Genomic DNA, 23,245 nt, shown 5'->3' with positions numbered 1-23,245 from the left:
TACTAAGAATTTCTCTACTTCAGTGTCTCTCTTTTGTAGGGTTTTACAAAGCATAAATCATTGCATTATTGGTACTGTCTGTGACTATAGAATACTGTTGGCACTATGCTCTCAAGCCCCACTATGTGTCCTGATAGCACAGAAAAATGAAAGAAATTGAAATATTAAGGATAAACCAAGCACAGTATGCCTACAAAGATAACCACAGCAAAGGGTACAATTTCAAAAAAGAGGTGCCTTTACATTACTGTAATTTCCACCCACTTCTTGAGCCCTACCTAGCTTAATTGACCAATGAATCCAAGGACTGTATTGATGTGCATATTTTAAGTCACAACAACTTCATATGTGCATATGTAGGCACGTTATTTTAAGATGGTCCATAAAGAAAGATTGCATATACACTCCACTCCAATACATGCTATATATTTTTCTTCCTGGCTGACATGCAAGAATTATTCATACATTTTAGGTATTTTCATATTGAGATGAACTATCTGAGATCATTATTACATAAGCAACAGCAGAAGACATATCTCCAATGGAAATGAATTTATTAAATCATTCATGCAAGAAAAGTCTTAAGATTTAATAACAGTCCAAATATACAACGCAAGACAAACTCTGATAAGCTCGCTCACTTTCTTTTTGTGTCGCTAAACATTGAAAATGTCCTTTCTGCTTTCCTCCACTAATGTGCACTGCTGTGGGACATTCTGCATGTCAGATAACAACCAGACTGCATTCAGGCTTGTTTGCGATATTACAAATCAAGATCAATACCACAGGCTTTTACGGTAGATGACCTATTGTTGTACTGATTTGTATGACAAATACTTTTTGACTCGTTTGTCTCAGTACACTGCAAAATCATACGAACTAAATAAAATTTGTTTAGTCATGCAACTAAAAAAAAAATAAATCTACAGTTTATTTTTTTTTATATGCTGCAGAACCCAAGCTGCTGTGTTTAAACATTCAGTCACCTGCAAAAATACTCACAGATGCTACACAGGAAAGATCATATTACTTTATTAAGCTAAAAAGCACATTGTGGATTTCTTCTGAAATGTCTAAACAGTAACTTACTCATTCCAGGTAAACAGAAAATGTAAACAAGCTGAGAGATGTGAATCACAAAAAAAGAAACACAACATTATTCCTACTGACTACAAGTTGAAATGGATTTAGTACTTAATCACTTGTCAGTAATTAAACATTTAAATTTAGAACAAAATAAAAGAATATATCAGTGATCCTTATTTGAGGAAAAAAATGAAAAAAATGCAATAAAAACCAGGAATAAATCATTACTGAATCATCTGAGGAAAGTGAAAAGTTAGTTGACACAATAAAAGAAGAAATTACAGAGAAAAAAAAAAGAAAACATGCCTCAAACCCAAAACATGATTTATAACTAAATCAAAAATAGAGATGGTTGTAAAGGAAAAACTGTCTCTACAATAAAATCCTGAGGTAGAAAACATTTACTGAAAGCAGCTAAGATACACATACAATAAAGGATATGGGAAATGACTGCGTCTTTCTGCATGTAGTCACTGAATGAAGCCCCTGCACAGGAAAAATCACCTGTACACAGACACAAAATTAAACCTGAGAAAGGTACAAACTAGACCGTTGTTGTATCACACAGAAGGACTGCAAGCATGTATACTGTTGGAGGCTATGAATGCATTCTAAATTTATCTTTTGGTAATTAGACATCACTAGAGGGGAAAAAAGTCACAGGCAAAGAAAGCATGGGTTTTAACTCTGAGGGTAAATAGCCACAGGAATACCTTGTCAAAGGAAATTACTAATTCATAACAAAATAGTAGCTACTCAGGGGTTTTGGCTTTGCTTTCAAAGAGACATGACTTAGCTTAACTGTATGTTAGTGGACCCAGTGTAGTTACCAAATATTTGACCTTAGACACACACGACTGTCTCACAGGAGAGTGGAATCACTGGGCAAAACTGACTTGTGGCAACGTGGGAAGTGAGAGCAAAGAGCAGCAGCAGGCTCCTTGAGCCTCAGCAACCACAGCTAAACCTGTGATGTGTCTCAGTTCAAAAACCAGCGCTATGGCACTTTCAGAGAGAGTGAAAAATAAGATGGGAAATGCTCATGTGAAGAAACAATATGTGCAGTTTAGGGAGTGCAGAAATGGCAAACTGCATCTACCGTCACCACTTCTAGACAGCTCTTACATATTCAGGATTTGACTTTAAGAAATAGTAGGTACAGCTGTCAGTAAAAATCAGTGAGAGCCTTCACTATCAGGCAGTTCTGAGAATATCTTTATCTCGGAACAGATACCACAGCAAAAGCCTTCTCAGTGCAAAACTGTTTCCATCAAAGGTACATAAGGCGAGTCTGCCGGGCTTCTGGTTGAGCAATCTGGAGATAATTCACTCAGTTCAGAGTAGTATGTCAGAATCTGCCTGAGCTATTACATCGTGCTAGTATAAAGTAAAACTGAACTGTACTGAAGAGTAGTACAAGCCTCATCATCGAGTCAGAAAAACAGATCATTAAAAATTGTAATTTTGTAGAGAACAGCAACTGACCTCCATTCATTCATGTAACAACCTTCCCATCAGTCCAATGCAGGCAATACAATCAATACTTATTGGAATCTTTGAGGAAGGAATAAAAAAAAGCTAGTGAACCATCAGGAAGGCTGCTTCTCTGTTTCTTAAACAAGAGGCACTGCAAGGGAACACAGGGAGGTGTTTGCACAGATAAACTGGTGGGCAAGGATACCAGCGGAAAAGAGCAAAAAATCAACTGTATAGGGAAACGGATAGTGACTGAGGTTATTACAACCCACATTTTTACAAACAGGCTATGGGGATTGTTTCACATGAGAAATTGTATTTTTTCTTTATTATCAAAAGCTACTTCCTCAAAATCACCCCTGCTCGATAATCACTTTGTCCCTGATCAAATGACACAGCTCATTATTTTCCACAGAAGCCGCAATTTAGTGTTGAATTCATGCCTATCCTCTTGAAAACTTGCCAAACCTTTAAATACTGCAGGCACCATTTGGGAATGAAGTATTTATTTCTTATCAACAGTTATTGTTTAAATGAAGCACTAATGTAAATGCATCGTTCTTCCTATTAGCCTAAGGATGCGAGAAGTCTATCTAGCAGGGCGGAGGGGAGTACTTATGATCCCTCAGGGATACATGCATCCCATTTAAAACAAATACACAGCCCAGTGGCTCCAAGCGGAGATACATGTGTGTAAATGTTATTATTTGACCTAATTGTAGTGTGAACTTCCACATACAATATTAACAAATGTAATAATATTTCTCCCTTTTGTTGTCAGGGCAGGAATAAGTATTTAATTTTTTTTTTTTTAATGATTACTTTTTTAAACCCAAAAGCTCAAAATGACAATATCATCCTCAAGGCCAAAGTTGAAGACTTTTCTGCTCACATACTTGAATCTTATTGATGAAAAATAACATACGCTTTTCTTTGCCTCTAAATTTCAATGAAATATTATGTTCTTCTCAAATGGATTGGAGGTGTTGTGAAAAAATTTAATCTTAAATCTTATGTAAGAAATAGGTAAGTTTTTAAACTTTGGGAGTAGGTCCTTTCTTAATGTCACAACTAAAAGGAAACCTAAAAGCTTAAAAATTTTCCTCCTGAAGTTAACAGTATTTTTAGCCAACCTTGCATTTTTCATATGTCTCCCTCAGGATCTCCAAGCATTAAGTGTCATCACTGAAAGGTGGGAATTAATGATTGTCCATTTAGGAATAACAAAACCTCAGAGATGCTCACCACTTGGTTACCACACAGTGCATCCCCGTACTTAGAGACACTGTCATTTGCAGTGCACAGCTACCAACAAAAGCAACTGTTGTTTTCTCTCTTCCCTAAATCTTTACAGGGGGTGTTACAAACCATGTCTGCTGCCTGGTTGGAAAGTGAGCCATAGCAGGTGCAACGCTGGTTTCTTTGCTGCCTGAGGAAATTCCCTTCATCTCATTGTCTTTCTAAGCCCAGACTGGGAGCTTCAAGAAAAACCTGCATTTGAATATTTGACTGGGAGGTAGTTAGCTTATTATCATCATTAGTTTCAAGCATATGAAGGAGCAACAACTATTAATCTTTAGTTGTAATGGAATTCTTATTTCTTACTATTGTTAAATTCAAGACAGTAGCCCACTTTTAATATTAATCAATATAAATATCAGGTAAAAAAAAAATCCACTTTACAGTTGAACTTATTCTTTACAATAAAAATCAAAATAAAAATATTCATACTGCTGTTTGGGGTTTCTTTGTTGTCATTTTTTTTTAAGATTGCAAATAATGGAATTAAAAAAATATATATATATTTTCCACCTCTAAGATTTAGTTTGAACACTGGCTCTTACTAGTTAATACTTTCCAGGACTCGGGCAAAGACAAGATGTCTGTAAATGTTAAGCACCGTTACTGCAAAACAAATCTAGACAGGATGCATAAGAGATTTTACTGCCTTACCAATAGAACATTTAGACTGTAAGTTTGTCCTCCACCCTGACTAAAGGGTGAGCGTTTAGCTGTGACATGCCTCAGATTGCCTGTCCCCTCCCAGCACCGCACAATCCACCGCCTCTTCCCTGTTGCTCTGCTCACCTACATGTGCATGAAGGCCAGGGTTTGAATCACTTTCCATCCTGGTATACCAGGGGATGGATCTCTTCTCCTGCACTGGAAAATAGGCAGCCAGTGCAACTATGGCAGATCACACCTCGTACGTCCATCAGGCTAGTGTCGCCCATGGCTGTCTGATCACAGTTGCCGTCGACTTCTTAGGCTGCCCCGCCAGAAAGAGCTGCACACCACAACTCCAGCAGGTTTCTTCAGCAACAACTCAATCACATCTCACTCTCAAATATACGACAGCAGCAACTTTATGAAGGTGCAAAGGAGAAGGTCAGAAACTGGAGCCCCAATAAAACACATCAGTGCTTAGCCCGTATCATTTTCCTTAAGGCATGCTGGCCCTCACCCCCCACCCAATAAGGCCCTCTAGCTGAGAATCAGTGCACCCCATTACCGCAGATTTTGGGTTTCACTGCCCAGGCAGAGGCAGTTGGCTGGGCAGGGCCACCTCGATCCTCTCTGTGCACCCCCCAGCAATACTTCTGTGGGCTTCCCTACGCTCAGCCCAGCCACACGAACCCCGGTCGGAATGCAGAGAAGAAACTATTTAGCAGCGTATCCATGAGGAAAAAGATCTCAACATAGTGATGAAAACACAATAAGCAAGTAGTCATGATTTCCCTTTAGGTGAAAATCATAAGAGCGTTTGACGACATTTCTAATTCCCCAAACGCCTTCCCCAATAGCCACAACAAGAGACAAAGAGGCTGCTGCTGCTTTGAAGGGTCAGGAAGCCTCCATAACGCAGGCTGCGTGTTTGGACCCATGATTATACAAGTCACAAAATCCGCAACTGCAAATCCTTCCACAAAAGTGCAAATTAAGAAACACGAAAAGGGAAAAGTGGAAGGGGAATGTGAAATTGTAGAAAAAATATACAAAGAACCCCAGTTACTTCTCAATAACCCTTTTTTTTTAAAAAAAAAAAGTTGCCTCTGTTGTAAAGGTGGGTAACAGATTTAAAAAAAAAAACACTAACTTTTTTAAAATACTGAACCTTTTGTATATGCCTATAAAATAAAAATTATTACAATAATTGCAAATACATGCAGTAATATTTCCAGTTACGATTCACTGCCCTTTCCAGTACCAGAACTAGGGATCAATTAAAAGTTGCACACAGTAGCTTCTAAACAAAGTGACACTTCCCCGTGCAACACCCACTTCAGCTGCAGAACTCAATTTGCTACCAAATTCAGTGTCGTCAGGCCTGAGTCTAATTCTCCCAAGTCACAAATTGCTACAGGTTGACAGCACACAGCAGAGAGAAAGTATATTCTTGTCCTCTTCCCTTGCTGTTATTGACCACTACTGCAGATACAATACTGAGCTAAATGGACCCCTTGGTCTTCAGTTATTTTTATGTTCTTATGTAATCTATAGTAAATAAATAAATACAACATATAAAAGCACTGCAATTAAGGTTAAAAGCAGTCTGGCTTACTTCACTGGGAGCACTGATGCAGAATACAGCAGAAGATATAGATATTTTTAAAACACATTAGGTTAGTAAGAGCTGAAGTCTTCGAATAGCCTTTCTTTTGAGACAGCAAGCACTGTTTTAGCCTGGAATTTGTATTTCCTAAGGAAGGTAAACCTGACATTAAATCATAAATTTAAAGTGTAGTCCCTCATAATTCCTTTTAGCTACTGCTTTTATGGCATTATTTGCATATTGTAAGACCACAGGGGTAGGGGAGAAGCAAATATTCACCAATGTAATACAGGGCCTGACAAAAAAAAAAAAGAAAAAAAAAAGAAAAAAATTAAATATTCTATAAACCAGTAAGAGCAACCAGATATGGTTTCCATTACTATTTTTACAGTGTCTTTCCATCACCTGAAGTGAACTAAATACTTGGGCAATCTTATGTAAAGCATTTTAACTGTGAGTCATCTGTAAGTATGCTCTTGCATACTAAATAAGCTGAAAACAGTTGGTACTTCATGCTGAGTGACATCCCTGTTTTGCTTAAATCTTCAGTTTCCATCTTCACATGGTATTTCTGCTCGTTTTAGAAACAGTGTATTACAGGTTGCATATCTTTGCTTCTGTTTGCCTTTTTTGTTCACCAGTACAGATCTGCATTCAAATTTCAAGTGAGTCATTAAATCCAGGGAAAAAGCTGGTCTTGGTTCTCACTGGGACTGAACCACAACCAGAAAATCATCCTTCATTCTTCTTCCAACCTAGTAATACCTGACAAGACATCTATGTACTAATTCAACTAGGAAAAGAAATACAGAAGGTATAGCTAGAATAGCATTCTTTCATTGTACTGAAACAGAAACAGAAAATCTTGACCTATGCAAAGCTAAGTAAAGGTAGCTTCCACAAAGAAAAAAAATTCCATTGTGTTAAACCATTGCATGTTCTTCTTGCTCAAGTTTCCAACTACAAATGCACTGCTTTACCAGAACACAAAACAAAAAACCTGAAGGTCTTATTAATTCATTGCTCTTTCATTATTTCCACCTGTACAAGCAAATCGTTATATGTATCAACACAAACAAAAAAAACAACCACCAAGCCAAAATGAATTCTCCCACACCATCCAGTACGAGAAGACTCAGCACTTTCAAATCTCCAGGATGTAAGTTTTCTATTTATTACTTGACTATACTCAGAAAAATTGCTGTGTCCCCCCCACCATTTTCTGCTTTAAGAACGGCTTCTCAAAAAGAACTTCTTGTCAGTCTTTTTATTCTGCAATGACATGAACACAGGAACCATAACCTATACTACTTTAAATTAAATGGTGCTCGATCTGTACTGGTAATATCTCAAATCAAACAGGCAACCACCATTTAGAACTTCCAAATCAATAACCGCAATGTTTTTGTCCAACTATGCCATTATTAGCAGTATTACACATTTTGTACAGAGACTTTTTCACATATTTCTGATAATGACCATTGAATAAGTTGCAAATAAAATCACCTTTTTTTGTCCTGTCTTCTGTCCATTAGGCCTTGAATCTATGCACTGACTTCCAGTATCCTCCCATGTAACGTCCGTATTATAGGTCCTGATCTGCAATGGCATAGCTCTCCAAGTCTCTATATCCTAAGTCGTTATGAGTTCAGAGGAGCCCAGAAAGGACCTCAAGACATCCTCTGTGTACCTGGGCACACTACTTCATTTCCCTTGCCCTTCATCTCATCTCAGTGTTTCTCCATCTTGCCCATGCAGAGTCTATGCTCTTTCAGGCAGGAACTGTGACTCACTGCACTTTTGTACAGAAACACAGTGGCACCCTCGCCTCAGCTGAGCCCCCTGGGCTATGTAATACAATCAATAATAATAATTAAATTTGTCCCTGGTTTCCTCTTGTACCCAACCACTGTGATCTTTCCTCTGACAACTGAATGCACATTGTAGCTTCTCAGGTTTTGTTTCACGAGCAAAGATATCCATTCTTCCCCTCTCTTCAGGCCTACCTAGAACATCTTACTCAGTTCTTCAAGAAAGACATAGTAATTGGTCCTCTTTCCTCCAATTCTATCCCAAAATTCATTTCAAAGATGCTAAACATTCAAAGAAGTTTAACATCTTTGCTGGCAATGTGGACAGCCAGATCGAGTGTGCCCTCAGCAAGTTTGCAGAGGACACCAAGCTGCTTTGTGTGGCCGACACGCTGGAGGGAATGGATGTCATCCAGAGGGACCTCGACAGGATGGAGAGGTGGGCCTGTGAGAACATCATGAAGTTCAACAAGGCCAAGTGCAAGGTCCTGCACAGGGGTCGGGGCAATCCCAAGCACAAGTACAGGCTGGGCAGAGAATGGATTGAGAGCAGCCCTGAGGAAAAAGACTTGGGGCTGCTGGTTGATGAGAAGCTCAACATGATCCAGCAATGTGCGCTTGCAGCCCAAAAAGGCAACCGTATCCTGGGCTGCATCCAAAAAAGCATGGCCATTAAGGTTAAGGGAGGTGATTCTGCCCCTCTACTCTGCTCTCGTGAGACCCCACCTGGAGTACTGCATTCAGCTCTCAGGCTCCCAATGTAAGAAGGACATGGAACTGTTGGAATGAGCCCAGAATAGGGACGTGAATACGATCAGAAGGCTGGAGCACCTTTCCTATGAAAATAGGCTGAGAGAGTTGAGGTTGTTCAGCCTGGAGAAGAGAAGGCTCTGGGGACACCTTCTAGCAGCCTTCCAGTACCTAAAGGGAACCTACAAGAAAGCTGGAGAAGGACTTTTTACAAGAGCATGTAGTGATAGGACAAGGGTTAATGGCTTTAAACTGGAAGTGGCAGATTTTGATTAGATCTAAGGAAGAAATTCTTCACTCTGAGGGTGGTGAGGCACAGAAACTGGTTGCCCAGAGAAGCTGTGGATGCCCCATCCCTGGAAGCGTTCAAGGTCAGGCTGGATGAGGCTTTGAGCAACCCGATATAATGAAGGTGTCCCTGTCCACGGCAAGGGGGTTGGAACTAAATGATCTTCAAGGTCTCTCCCAACTGAAACCGTTCTATGATTCCTTCAGATATACTTTCACTAATAATCTAAGGTACCTCACGCTATTTCAAATCCATAGATTAAGGAAGTCAGAGGTAAATACAACAAGTGTTTCAAAAAAAAAAAAGTTACATGGAAAATTGTATTTTCGATATGTACATATTATCTCTTATCAAACTAAAGCGTGACAAGTACCACCAGTCTATACAGGACAGATCCTTCACTACAGATTGGGATCTCTGACAATGGTTTATATTATTTCAGTAGGTTTCCATTGACATTAAACATAGGAAAATGCTCAGAAAAAACACTCATGTACTTTCATCCATACTCATATACACACACCCACACAGGCAGCCAGGAGTCCAACAAAGCCAGAGCTCTTTTGGCAAGACAGACCTCAAATCAAAATTAGTGTCTTCTGCCAGCATCATTCAGCAACAGTTCCTTTTTGTCAGTCATGTAAATACTGCAGCACCTATTGCTAGATGGAAAATACAAGTCTTAACCATATAACCATCCCTAACATGACTTTTTAAGAGCTCCCATTATAGATGCCTCTCACAGAGCTGAGATGTGAAGGCGGAGAAATCACAGGCAAATTGGTCCATTTTAAGCGAGTACAGACAACATACTGAACAAAACTAAGTAAAATTTGGGTTAAACCACAGGCAGGTTATCTACACTAGCATGTCGCATCAATAACACTTGGCTGCTTTTACCAAGGCAGCACCCCATAAGAAACACTAGAACATCAAGATGTTGCTGTCTTAGTATCATGTCTAGCACTGAAACAGGTGCCAAACACAGCCAGACTTGTTACAACACGTCTGACAGTTTAGGGACCCCATCTTTAATCAGGAAACACTGATGAAAGAATTGAGTGGCACATTTGCTTTGGTTTAGAGAACAAACTGTAAAACTTTCCTGACTGCAAGTTAAAAGTCACATCATGACAGCTCATGAGTTGGACTTACACCATTCACAAAGCAAAGAAAAACAGCTTTGCAAATGCAAAGCGATGCAATATTTCTGTGCAACTATCTAAAGACTCCAAATATTATTTGCAAAAAGCTCTTCAACTTCAATTTCTCTTGAATCAAAGCCAACTTTAACATTTCAAGTTTTACTTTTTCTTATTTACAGAGATTTGCAGAAATTCTTCTTGTTTCTAGTGGCCATCAAATTAATCACGCTTTTTAGTCACTCTGAGAGTACTAAAAGATTTTACATACAACACAACCTAAAGGATCTTTCATATAACATTTTTCCCCTCACATTGAACTCTCCTTTGTAGTGAGTTATAAAGAATAAGTAATGTTCTTAAAAAAGTATTTTCTTTAAATTTACAAGAGTATAATACAGCTTTACATTCTTTATGAAGAATGAGCACAACCAGAGTAGAAGTGTAAAAAAAAGGAAACATTTATGAAAAAATATCCTTTAACATTAGAATTCCCAAAGAGGTTTGAAGGCAGCTTCCTAATGAGAAACAAATTCTTCTATTTCTTTCTCATGCTGTTTCTGAGAAATAAAAAAAGCACATGTCAAAAAGTCTTGTAATTCACTGTCCAATGTCCAGGGTTGGAATAACGGAGACTTTAACTGACTGGAATTAATTGCCCTGAGATGCTGTGGACTCTGCAACTGTGGAGATGTTCTAAATCTAGATGGACTAGATGACCTCAAGAGGTCCCTTCCAATCTCAACGATTCTGCGAGAAATCAAAAAAAGTGCCAAGTGTTGCATTAATAATAATTTTAACTATTCAGACTGCATTAATCACCAAGAAAATCACCCCACTTTAGTTAAAACACCTGCTCAGTGCCCAGGAGCAGCAAAAACCAGCAGGAAAATGACGGTTACAATTAATCTGGACTTCACATTTTTGATCAATCAGTCTCCAGGCAATTTACTGCGAGAGGAATGCAACTTCATCTTCAAATTATAGATGGAAATCTGAGTATGAATACACACACTGATTCACGTTTTAACAAATTCAGTTTTAGCAGCAGAAGTACAAGATACAGTGATTATGTGTCTTCAGTTTAGCTGAGGTTTTTTTATACCTGAGGAGGGATCTGAGGGTTGTCTTATTTTCCAATAACATTGTACTTAAGCTTTTTCTTCAGAGGATGAACTTCCAGAAATCAGAAGCCACATCTCCTTTGCCAATGTGCTGTCAACAAGATCACACTCTCTCTCTAGTAATAAAGCCATGTTTTATGATAGGACCTCATTATCTTCACTCATAATCACCAATACTTATGGAGGTGCTTTCTATAGAGATTCTTAATCAAAGATCAGGACAGAGGGGCAAGAGTTAATCAAAGACTGACCTGATTAAATATTTCAAACATCCCAAATTCCTTAAGCAACAAGTAGCCTGCATCCATAATACTTGTTCCACGGGTGACCTTTACAACCTCTTTGTAGCTAAATGAAGAGGCACTTCATTTTTCACAGTTGCTGGACTCTACTACAAGCCATCCCATTAATAGCTTGTCCTCCACCTGATCCGAAGAAAAAGCTAAACCAGAGAGAAAAATGCATACCAGAATAGCTGTTGTTTAAAAATCAGTCCATATTCAGGTGAAATAGGAGCAGTCATAAATCATTACATTTCTCATGTTTTACAATTCTCTTCCAGGAAAAAAAAAAAAAAAAGAAGAAAAAAAAGAAAAAGCATTTCATTCTTGATCTTGCAAGCTCCGAGACTAAAAAAATGCATGATTCATCTCCATTGTTTAGCCTCATTTGCCAACAAAACCATGCCAGCTGAGCTGTGCAGCTAATGCACTGAAATGCACAAGAACAATGCAACAGAATTTCTAATGCCCAAAGTCTGAAGAACAAGAAAAAAGAAAAGAAAAAAAAAGAGTTCATTAAAACCTTATAAAAGCAGTTTCTATCTCCCTTATAATAAATATTACAATGTTAAAATGTTTCAAAATAATTCTTTTTCTGTAGCCAAAGTAAAAAAGTGTGATAAGCTATATTTTTCAAAATCATAAAACTACAATGATTTTAAGATTTTTACAATGCTTTTATCTCTTTAGGGCATAAAATCTTTAATATGAAAATATATTCCATTTTAAAAGAATACTAAATCCAAATCAAGAAATATATTAACCTTTACTTCAGGAAGAGTTGGACCAAGAGAAAAAAAACAATGTATACCAGTAGGTCAATTTTAAAAGAAGGCACAAAGTTGTTCATGCATTCTTTCATTTTTCTCAACACCATCTTCTTCAAGACAAAAGACTACCATTTAGGGCTCACTCCTCCAGGTCTTCATAAAGAGAGAGAGATGTGTGTTTAAAGAATTCAAAGTTTGAAAGTTTGTTTCAATTCCAGATATAGGTTAGTTTAGACACACACAAAAAAAAAACAACAACCCACGTAAATCTCTACAAGGTCAAAGGCAACTATGAATCAGCAACGAGAAAAACAGAGGAGAACAGTAAAAAATTTATATTTTCAAGCAAGTATCAATATCTGATTTTCTTCCTTCACTCTGATCCAAATTAACTCTTGTGTTTAAAGGGAAAAGAAAAGCAAATGCTATATACAACATTTTAAGTAACTAAATCATGACATCATGTCATCATTTGTAATAATTCCTTTCCAATAATAGAAAAGTCTCTGGACAAGACAACTGGAAAACAATGATTACTGCAGAATAAAACATATGCAAGGCTGCACAGAAGGTTTGGTTCCATGTATGGAAAATTCAGTAAGTATGAAGAGAAACTTACAGATTATTTCAGCAGGAAATAAGCTGGAAAAGGACTGCTACCAGATACTGCCGTGCAAATCACATGTAACCAAAAACTGGTTGAAGATTAAGCCTTTCAGTTTTACTGCAAGCCAGGTGTTGAAGTGCTAGACTATGCATACTAGGAAAATGCAAGTACAGTGTAAACACCTGAATATTCCTATGCCCATGTATTTTCTCATTATATATTCTGTGGCATTCCAAGTGCAAGGTAAATTATCCTGATAAACTCTGAACACTAGTAGACCTACTTTACTATTTACCTGCTTCCTACAATTAACCCGAAAGCATGCATATTTTTTGCTATTTCACCATTGCCATAGTGAACACATGAAAGAGCAATATTGCACAAGAGCCCATGAAGCACTGATATTCCTAAAATAGGTTTTAGTTAGGCTTGCAGACACCAAATAAAAATCACAGGAGAGCTTAAGATATTTCAGAAACTTGGTGACAAGGTAGTTTCTTACTGTGAAGTATAATTGAAATTTTCTTTAATAACTAAACAAAAGCAATTGTACTCACCTAAAAGTAAAAGGTTCAAGACAAGACCAAATCTTGCAATACAGACCAGGAAAAAAAAAATATTTTGTTTTTAAAAGACAAAGAAAAATATGACGGTAAAAGAAATAAATTGGAAAAATAAGTGTTTTGTATGATCAAGCACCTAAAAAGTATTACTCGCACACAGCATATATGATTTCCTGAGTAAATTAGACAGTATACATAATCTCAAATCCAAATTAGAGCTGACTTTGGGTTCCATGGCTGGCATAATACAATTTATGTTGGACACAGAAAAAGCACACTTAACACAAACTAGAAATGCTACTCTGCAAGAATGACATTCAGTTTATTAACAAAGATTTCAGGGAGATTCATAGAAAAAGGAAAATCTAGCTTTCTTCTCAGAAAAGAGGAATATATGGCAGATTGTTACCTTTGCTGAATTGGACAAGATGAGACATCTGTGTGGCAAAGTCGGAACCAAAGTTTACCAAGAATTAAATGTAAATATTTTGAAGGACAGTTAACAATGCGTACACAGTTTTAAACTAATTCTGTAAAAGCCAGGTCACACACTTTTGGTCCATAAGCAAGATAAATATTAATTGTGCTTAAAATAGCAGACAAAGAGCACAGAAAATGATATGTATTTGACACGTTTAGGCCGTTATATACAACAGGACATAATGCTATTAGTGTATGATTCAGCTCTGGTTAAAATCTAGAGGAGGTTTGACACTAACATCAGTGAGAACAGAACTAGACCTAGAAAAAGCATACATAGTCATACAGACACCCTTGCAGTCATGGACCAGCAAATCAATTCACAAAATGTTTAACAGATGCAGAGTAGATTATTCTGCTAGATATTATACTGAAATCAATTAATTTACATTTGGATTGCAATATAATTTAAGCAATAGGTAAGTGAGCCAGGTTGTTACTTGAAGCAGCATTTGTAACACAGGATTTGGTTTTGGGCTTCTGGCCAAAAAAAATACATTTGTACTGTAAGTATTTTCTTCTAGCCTTTTGCTAATAAAATAACTCTTAACAACCTGTTATACCAACCTGCCTGTTTTATGTATTTTTTTCATTTAAACAATTTATTCCTCAGGCAGGGAAAATGAGATCCAGCTAAAAATTTTGAAAGTAATATAAAGATTTTCTTCAGCTGATTACTCTGTTTAAAGGTATACAACAAGGCTACAAACCCATTTCACTCACAGAACTCCTCGTTTCTCTGCCCCTCCAATAAAACAAATTACTAGGGTACAACTGCTAATAGCAAATCACAACTTTTGAATAAGAACTTACTACAACAAAGTGCGCTTCCCAAGCTCTAGATGTGGTTCCAATTGTCAAACTGTAATTCTGTAACAGACATAAATCATCGTAAAAAACCCTCATTCATCAATAGGAGGTTACATGGGTACATAAAGAACTAATTTTGTTAACATTCACACTCCCACACAGTTCGCCACCCAATGAAACTCATTCCTTCACTGAACGTGTGTTCTGACCCCTGTTAGTTTATTCTGTTAGTAAATCAAAAAGTGCAGCAAGGCCTTCCTATGTGAACAGAAATGCAAATGCCATGCATGGAAACAAGTCTCCCCCATCAAGTTCTGAACGTTGAGCATTTCTCACAGACTCTATTAACTGGATTACTTCACAGGATTACAGCTTCAGAAAACCGACACAGTTACTCCCACCTAGAGGTCTTCTCAGAGCCAGAGGAATGTACCTCTGTGCAGAGGGCCAGAGAAAACCATTCCTTAAGCCAGGCACAAGACTTCTGCAGAGAGGTGATTTACCAAGCCTGAGAGACAACCCCGAAACAAATGGGTTTGGAAGGGAAGAATATTGTCACTGGTGCTCTTAGAACCTTGCAGCTGTCAAGTTAAAAATAAACTGTAGAACAGAAAGCAGAATAAAAAATGGGGATAAAACAGAAAGTGTATAATTCTGCTCCACTAACAGATTTATAGCATAAGGAAAGAAGAAATTCAGATACTTCAGCTGCAATTACAGCTGACATACAAATTACAAGCTAGAATTGAACCAGAAATCTCAAAGTAAAAGAGCAATACATTACTTCTGACATAATCACAATAAATGATGCCTGTTACACTATCAATAAAATATATCAACGTTGCAGCTTTACATACCTTTTAAACCACATTAATTTGATTTTCAATAGATTAAAATAGGTATGAAAATTCTTAAATCAGAAAAAAAAACACCCGCATTCTCAGATGGCTGTAGACTTACTGAAGTTCTCATGATATCCTCTATCCTACTTAGCAAACTTGACGTGACATTTTTAATATACTTATTTTCTTGTTCTGAGAGAGAAAAAAGAAAGATTTTGAACTTGACCTTTGTCAAGTCAAGAGAGCATTAAAAAGAAAAAAAAAAAATAAAGAAATTCCAAATTTAATTTTCCTTCGGGAAAATATCCTTCTACCAATTTGAATGAATGGTTAAACTCCTAACTAAAGACCACAGCAAGTTCTGCCACAGGTTTAGGTTTAAGCTGTGCCAAATTTTAAATCAGGAAGAGCAATCAAACCTAATCCCAAAAGACAGGGATCTCAGTGGCTGTGACAATAAAAAGGAAGAGTGAGAGAGATTAAACAAAAACTTTTGGACTCAGAGGTTGAAGGTCCAAAGAAAAGCAACTTCAAGTGAACGAGCAGATGGCGTACAAATATAGTACTCTTCTTATATGAGATACTGCTAACAGATTTCAGAATTGGACTTAAGAGGCATAACATTGTAAGTAATATTCTGAAACTATCCAAAATGCAACAGCATTTCAGGAATCTTCTCATATTAAAACAAAATTTACAGGATGTTTCTACAAGACCCTGGGTCAGCTCAAAATGGAGATCAGGCCTTCACTGATGAGTTGTTTTACAATCCTTCCTTTTTGTAAGCTTTAAGGTGGTTCTTCTATCAAAATATACCAATATCGAAAGCAGTAACATGTAAAATGCAAATTCACTACACTAGACATATTAAAAGCGATTAAAGAGCAAATAATAGCTGACATACCTGACCAAATGGTCAGACTATCATGCTGAGACCTACTCAAAAACATCTTAATACATTAATCATTAACTCACAAGCTTACCCTACAGAAATTCAGTCAACAGTGATGGAACACTTAACGGCATTTGAGAAATCTTCTGGATTTACCTATGTAGCTCCTGAAATTACAAAATACTAAACTAGTGCTTTTTTGCTCACAAGCTTTTCTAAAGGACTTGCTATATAATTCTAAGACTACAAGAAATTAGGCAGACTTCTTATGTATGCATCAATAAATACAACTCTTATTCATGTTATCCTTACTAGCATCATGTTTAGATCCGTGATGGCACTGCTGCATAGATTCTTTGCCTCAACAATGACACTTCATAGAATCGTAGAATGGTTAGAGTTGGAAGGGACCTCAAAGATCATCTAGTTCCAACCCCCCTGCCATGGGCAGGGAAACCACTTCAGCAATGTTATCTTAATATTTCTGGCCCTGAAAATTCATACAGTGTTATTTGCACAGACTTTGATCTCTATCAGTTCCTTCATTAGAAGAATCTGATCCCTTCTGCCATAGTTGCTACGATAGTTCTCATGAATGGTTTCATGTCTACATGAATGCAACACTGCAGTTCCTTCAGCTGTCTGCTGGTACATGTCAAATCATGAAACAAATCTTTGCTTTCCTTAAGCATCAACGGGGGCAGGAAAAAACCTAAACCCCAAATTTATTTAATACAAGCTTTTAAAAGAAGATTAATCAAAAACTTTTTAGCAATGAAGGACTATTAAATTGTGCATAACACCAGAAGAAAGGTTCTCTCTATTCCCATTTCATTCCTACTGAGTATTTCCCTGCACCACATATTGTGATTTTTTTTTCCTTTTCTGTTACCTGGAACAGGGGATATGCATTCCATCATCCTGGTACTCACAACAAGACTGCATAAATGCACATAACTGTCTATGCATTAGCATTGCAAAATCTTTTCCATAAACGTGCAGAAAATAGTCAAAAATATGAAGTCACATGATCGATGCTTATTTTCAGGCTAACCCTCAGTGTTAGAACCACACAGTGTTCTCATGACTGTTGTAGGACTAAAGGTTTCTCATTTATCTGTATAGGTATTCAAGTGGCTGCTATCACCATTGGAACCAAATGCTTTATCAAAGACTGCTTCAGGATGAAGTTCATGTGTCCATATAGAGAGGTTTAATCATCCAACTTGTGCTTAGCTAGTTCTGATGGAATTATTCCACTTTGCAACTATAAAATAAACACACTATATGTGATTTTCAAATGTTTATCAGCATGACTGCATTCCTGATGTACAATGACGATCAGTTATCAGTGAATGAATCCATCTATCCAGTAGTTTATTGAGTCTTAAGCAGATCTATCCAATTACCTAGGCTTATTTTGAATACTCTTCAAATTCCGTTCATTCCTCCACCTAAACTCCTATATAAGGAATTCTACTTGGCCATCACAGGAATGGAAGATGCTCGTACACCAAGGGAAATTATCTGGCATACTCAGTAAAGGCAGATACTTTCCTTTCCCTTTTATGAAACCAAAGAATGCATCACACACAAAGCCCAGGCAGTCGTTTTTTCCAGCTTTGCCTGGTTTGTAAGGTAGAAACATAGCTGCAAGAGACAGTCATTTCTGGCTTGGTTCCACTAATACAACTCTATTTTCTGGCAATCCTTAGGAAAACTCACAGACAGCTGATGCAAATTTCATGTTGCTTTCTTCCATCATTCCTTTGAAAGAGGGATTTAAGCAGGGACATTCTCCAAATTCAGTGCACTCAGTTTTCACAGCAGGATTCCAGAGAAGTTTTCAAAGAGGTAGAGAGATAAGAAGTAGTAACATTCAGCATTTGGTTCTGCCAGCTAATATCCATCAGATATTATTTCCCACAGTCAAGTGAAAACCAATCAGGTAACAGAAGTATGTTGTTATACAGCAGAAATTATTCTGCGGTCCTCTGGGAAGATGCCTCACAAAACATAATGATCTTGTTACTCCTTCTCTGTGGTCCTATAGTGTTCAGAATATGAACAAAACCAATACCAAACAAAAGAAAAAAAGCTGTCCTGCACTAAAACATCTTGCATGTTAAAAAATAACTAGTTCACACATCTTAAACAATGATACCTTGTCAACTTTTCCCAGGGTCTCTCTGGGAACTCTACTGCATTACTAGGTAACCAAGTATATTTCCAATTTTCCTCAAGAACATGGTAATTCCTGACTATGACAAACATTAAAGTATGCCACAACACTGAAAGTGTGAAACCCACCTTTTTAGTTAAGATTTACTGTAGCTGCTGGTGAAAGTGCTCCTATAAACACATTAATACTATAGTAAAACTGACTCATAGCATTACATTGCAACAGAAACTGCAACTGTCGAGTAATACAGCTCATGACACCTTACCTGTCATGTCTTTCACTTTCCAAACAGTAGGCACATAGACATTAGTTTGTTTTTATCAAGCAATTCTGAGAAATTAAGCAAAGCTTCTACTAAATTACAGTACATACCTCAAACATATACCTGTTCATATCTATAGGTGAGTAACATATCATTGGGCTTTAGAAGTAGCTGCATATTTGAAGAGTTTAAATGCTTCACCTGACAAGTTACATCACCGTTTTTATGTAAAAAAATAACAAAGAAAACCAAGAGTTCTTTCGTAAGTGAATACACAATTAGTTAATGAACCTCAAAATGAATCTCAAAGCAGCACAGCGTAAAACTACGCTGCATTAAAGCACATGGGAGTTCCTGCTAGTCCTTGTTAGGAAACTGAGGTGACCTATTCTGTGATGACGTTGCAGGCAGTGGCTGCCCCTAAGTTGCTCTATTTATTACAACGAGAACAACAAAATACCACTGCTGTGCCCCTGATGGGCACAGAATATTGCAGTAAGCTCTGCATTGCTGTGATTGCCTTTAAAAGGCTTAAACTGTTATCTAAACTAGCTCCTCCATGCCTTTTCTCATTTACTGAGGTGCATCAGGCAACAGGCAGCCTCTTCAACAAGCCTTCCATTCCCAGATTGGTATAGATAACACAGCCAGACACAGCTTAAGTGCCATACACTTGCAAAACATAGTCTAGGTCTTGAGCAGAATACAGACTAAAGACAGAAAATTATACCAGGCTATTCTTACTTTGCTACTGGGAGAAATTCCAGGGTACAACTGTGTCAATAATTAAAGTGCTATGTTCTCACTTCCACCTGACAACAGTTAAGGTTTTAAATGGGTGTTTTCAAGCTGTCTGAAGGACAAAATAACAGGATTCCCATTTCAGCTTTCATTAAAAGAAAATGCATTACTTTTAAGTTCTTATCATTTTATTTCCCATATTTTATAAAAGTGTCTATTAACGCTTTTTAATCTAAATAAGAATAAGCACTGACAAGATACTAGGGCTAAAAGTCAGCCCCAACTTTTACTTTTCCAGTCATTTTACTAGTTAGTTTTTGTTGGGTTTTTTTGTTGTCTTGTTGGGTTTTTTTTCTTGGTTTTTTTTTTTTTTTTTTTTATTTCTTGCTCTTCAGGAAAACCCTCTTCCTCCTACTTCAGAATAACATTGGTATTACTTCAAGAATTCATGTTATGAATGCAAGTATGTACTAAAAAAGGAAAAGTTAGAACAAACAAAATAGCTATCTGTATAATTCATATGCATATTTGGACAAAATATAAGAACATTTGGGTGCTCAGATTATGTACTTCATTAGCTACTGCCTCTATTCCCCTATGCTCAATGCTCTAGCAGAAAATTCAAATTAAGTAGCCCATTTAAGGCAGAACTCAGCTTCTGGTGGTTTTATATGTCAGTAAGAAGTTCCCACTTAAGAGATACAGAACTTTTCTCACACAAGAGGAGAACACTTTTGTTCAGAGACAAAGTTTGAATAGTATTAACAGGAAAACATTATCCATTCAACCTTAGAAATTACCTGTCTTGAGAATTTGTTCTTTTGAGGAACTGTCCACTCGCAATCAATAGGAAAATTGCTGTTGATGATGGATAAAAGAGTAAGCCCCTCACCAATACAAAATACAAACAGAAAATTGCTGTAATTTTATTTGTACTTTAGTACCGTGAAGGGGAGAGCCACCTCCAGAAATTCATAAATCTTAATTTCCCAGAAGTGATGCACTAAGGGATTTATCACATAAGCCATAAATAAAATCTCCTAACAACGTCATAGCTAGGAGTAATTCCAACCAGAAGACTGAATCATCCTGTAGAGTTTTGTAATAGTTTTCGGAAACAAACCTGCATTTACACAAGAACAACTATTATATGCACATTTCCAGCCATTCTGCCTGCAAACAAAGTCTGGATATGAAATCCTGGTTACACTGAAATCAATAGTTCTGCCTTCATAGGGATGAGAGTTTCACTCTTGAGTCCTTGAACGGCACTTCACAGCAGTGACCATGAAACCCATTAAAACTGACAAATAAACAAGTATTTTTTAGAAGTGGTGCTATAAAAAAAAAATAAAATATTTCGTTCAATAATGTATTTATTTCAGCTTTTCTTATCAACACTTAATATAACTTTCACACATTCATTTTACAGTTCAACAAAGGTTACTTATGTATTAGTACCATGACACCAAACAAAACAAATTTATGTCACTGAAGTTTTATTAGGAAGTATAGGAAGTTTCTGATTTTTCTTTTGTCTTCCACAGAAAGCCAAGTCTACTTTTTCAGTCAATTCAGGACATTAAAACAAAAGCCTAGGTGTAATTCAGACAACAAAACGAAAACTAACTCAGTTTTAACATGAAGCACTCATGAATATAAAAATCAGAAGAAAAAGATCTATTTTCAGTTTAATTAATGCACTTCCTGGATGCAGCCCACTGTCAACATTTCCCCACACAGTCGGTTTCCAACATTTTACGTTGATTCAGAGAAATACCTCAATACATCCCTATCCCTGTGCAAGAAAGGCTGGTGTACTTTCCTGAACTAGAATCATCCTCTGCACTTTCCACACAGTTGTATAAGAGGAAAAACACCTTTACAATATGCCTGTAATAATACAGCATTCAAATAGAGAGTCCAAGGCAGACATAGCTCTTGAGACCATGCTAAATCTTGGGTCAGAAATTAACTGGAATTCTCTCTTAACGGTCTGTCCACAGCTTAAATTCCTGCAATAGATTTTCCTCAGGCCTTTGCAACACTAAAGAGCACCATGCATCAAAACACCTTCAGACACAGAAAGGAAGAGCAGCTCTCTGTCTCTCAGAACTTTAGACAACCAACTCACAGGGCCAGCAAGAAGCTTCCCCCGGGGACCAACTATTCTTCAGCCTCCTTTTCACACATCCGACAAAGACAACTTCCAGAAGCAGAACACTGGACAAGATAATACACAGACTAGACAACTGATTTTATCCAGTAATATCATTTTAATGGTGGTATAAAATGTTTGTCAAACAATTTTGAAATAAAAAAAAAATTATATATAAAACGTTCACATGTAATTCCCAAATAAGAAACGGACTGCGTGTCCTAGCAAAAACCCGTTCGCTACAAACAGCCTGTCCAGCTCAATTCCAAAATAGACTTTGAGATCATATTCTGTATCTGTACTGCAGTGCAGTGCCTTAGAGAGGAAGGTACAGATGTTGCAATCTCAGCCACGCCATCCCTCACACAAGCTCTCAAACAGTGGTCTCTTGTGCCAATCCCTGGTGAATCTTCAGAAGTCATATACTGACAGGTACAAAAAACACATTTTAAAATAAACAAAGGCTAGTCAACGTGTTTTTCAGTGTCCTTTCCTTCTAAAATTGCTCCTAATATCCAAGATTGCTTTTGAACATTTACTTCAGTGCATTCTGGCAGCCATGTTTTTATGTTTGATGATTGCAGCTACCAGAATCTAGCATATTTTGATAAACCCTTTTAAAGATAAGCAGCATATGAAAAGCATCGATGTATTCTAAAAAAAAAGAAATTTCTATTCTATTTCACTGAGAGAGTCACAACAATTCTTACGATTAGCTGCTTATTTTACAATAATCTTCATATCTTATTTGTCCAGGTTCCTTCTGCATCCTCTAATTCCACAGAATCCGCATTCGGGATGGCATATAAGCATATGATTTTTAGTCAGATTTAAGCAACATCCATTGTTTAAGTGCCGTCATAATGAGGAATATCCGGAACAGAAGCGACTCTGGAATCATAGAATTCTTGTCCTTGAAATGTGACCACATTACATTCTTCATTTCAGAATGAAGAAAAATTCTCTGCCATAAACTCCATTATTTTATTATCAGAAGTATTAAATCCCAGCACTGAGTGAATAAAATCTTTTGCATGTCAAACATGAATCCTAAGTAATGTTTAACTTAATTTAAAAGTACTTTTCCAGTGTTGGAAAGTACCCTTGCACTTTTCTCTGACAGTTACACTCAGAAAAACTAAGTTCAGGAAGAAAATAAGGCAGCACAGAATGTGTTCACACAAGCAAAAGATCCTATTCTATTGCAAGCTGCTAATTAAACAAATGAAAAAAGTATCAGAGGAGAGCACACAGTGGAACATCAGCATTCCAATCTTTGAAAAAAAAGGGAGATGAAAAGGAGACAACGACTCCAACAGACCTGGGGAAAACATGCTGCTCACTCTGATTATGCTTTTGATTTCTGACAGGCATGGTAGTCTTCACTGTCTCAGACGACAGTGAGAAAGACCATAACCCTGCCAGC

This window comes from Tauraco erythrolophus, chromosome 2 (assembly GCF_009769465.1).
Source record: "Tauraco erythrolophus isolate bTauEry1 chromosome 2, bTauEry1.pri, whole genome shotgun sequence".
NCBI lineage: Eukaryota > Metazoa > Chordata > Aves > Musophagiformes > Musophagidae > Tauraco > Tauraco erythrolophus.
Note: the sequence above shows the minus strand (reverse complement) of the source record.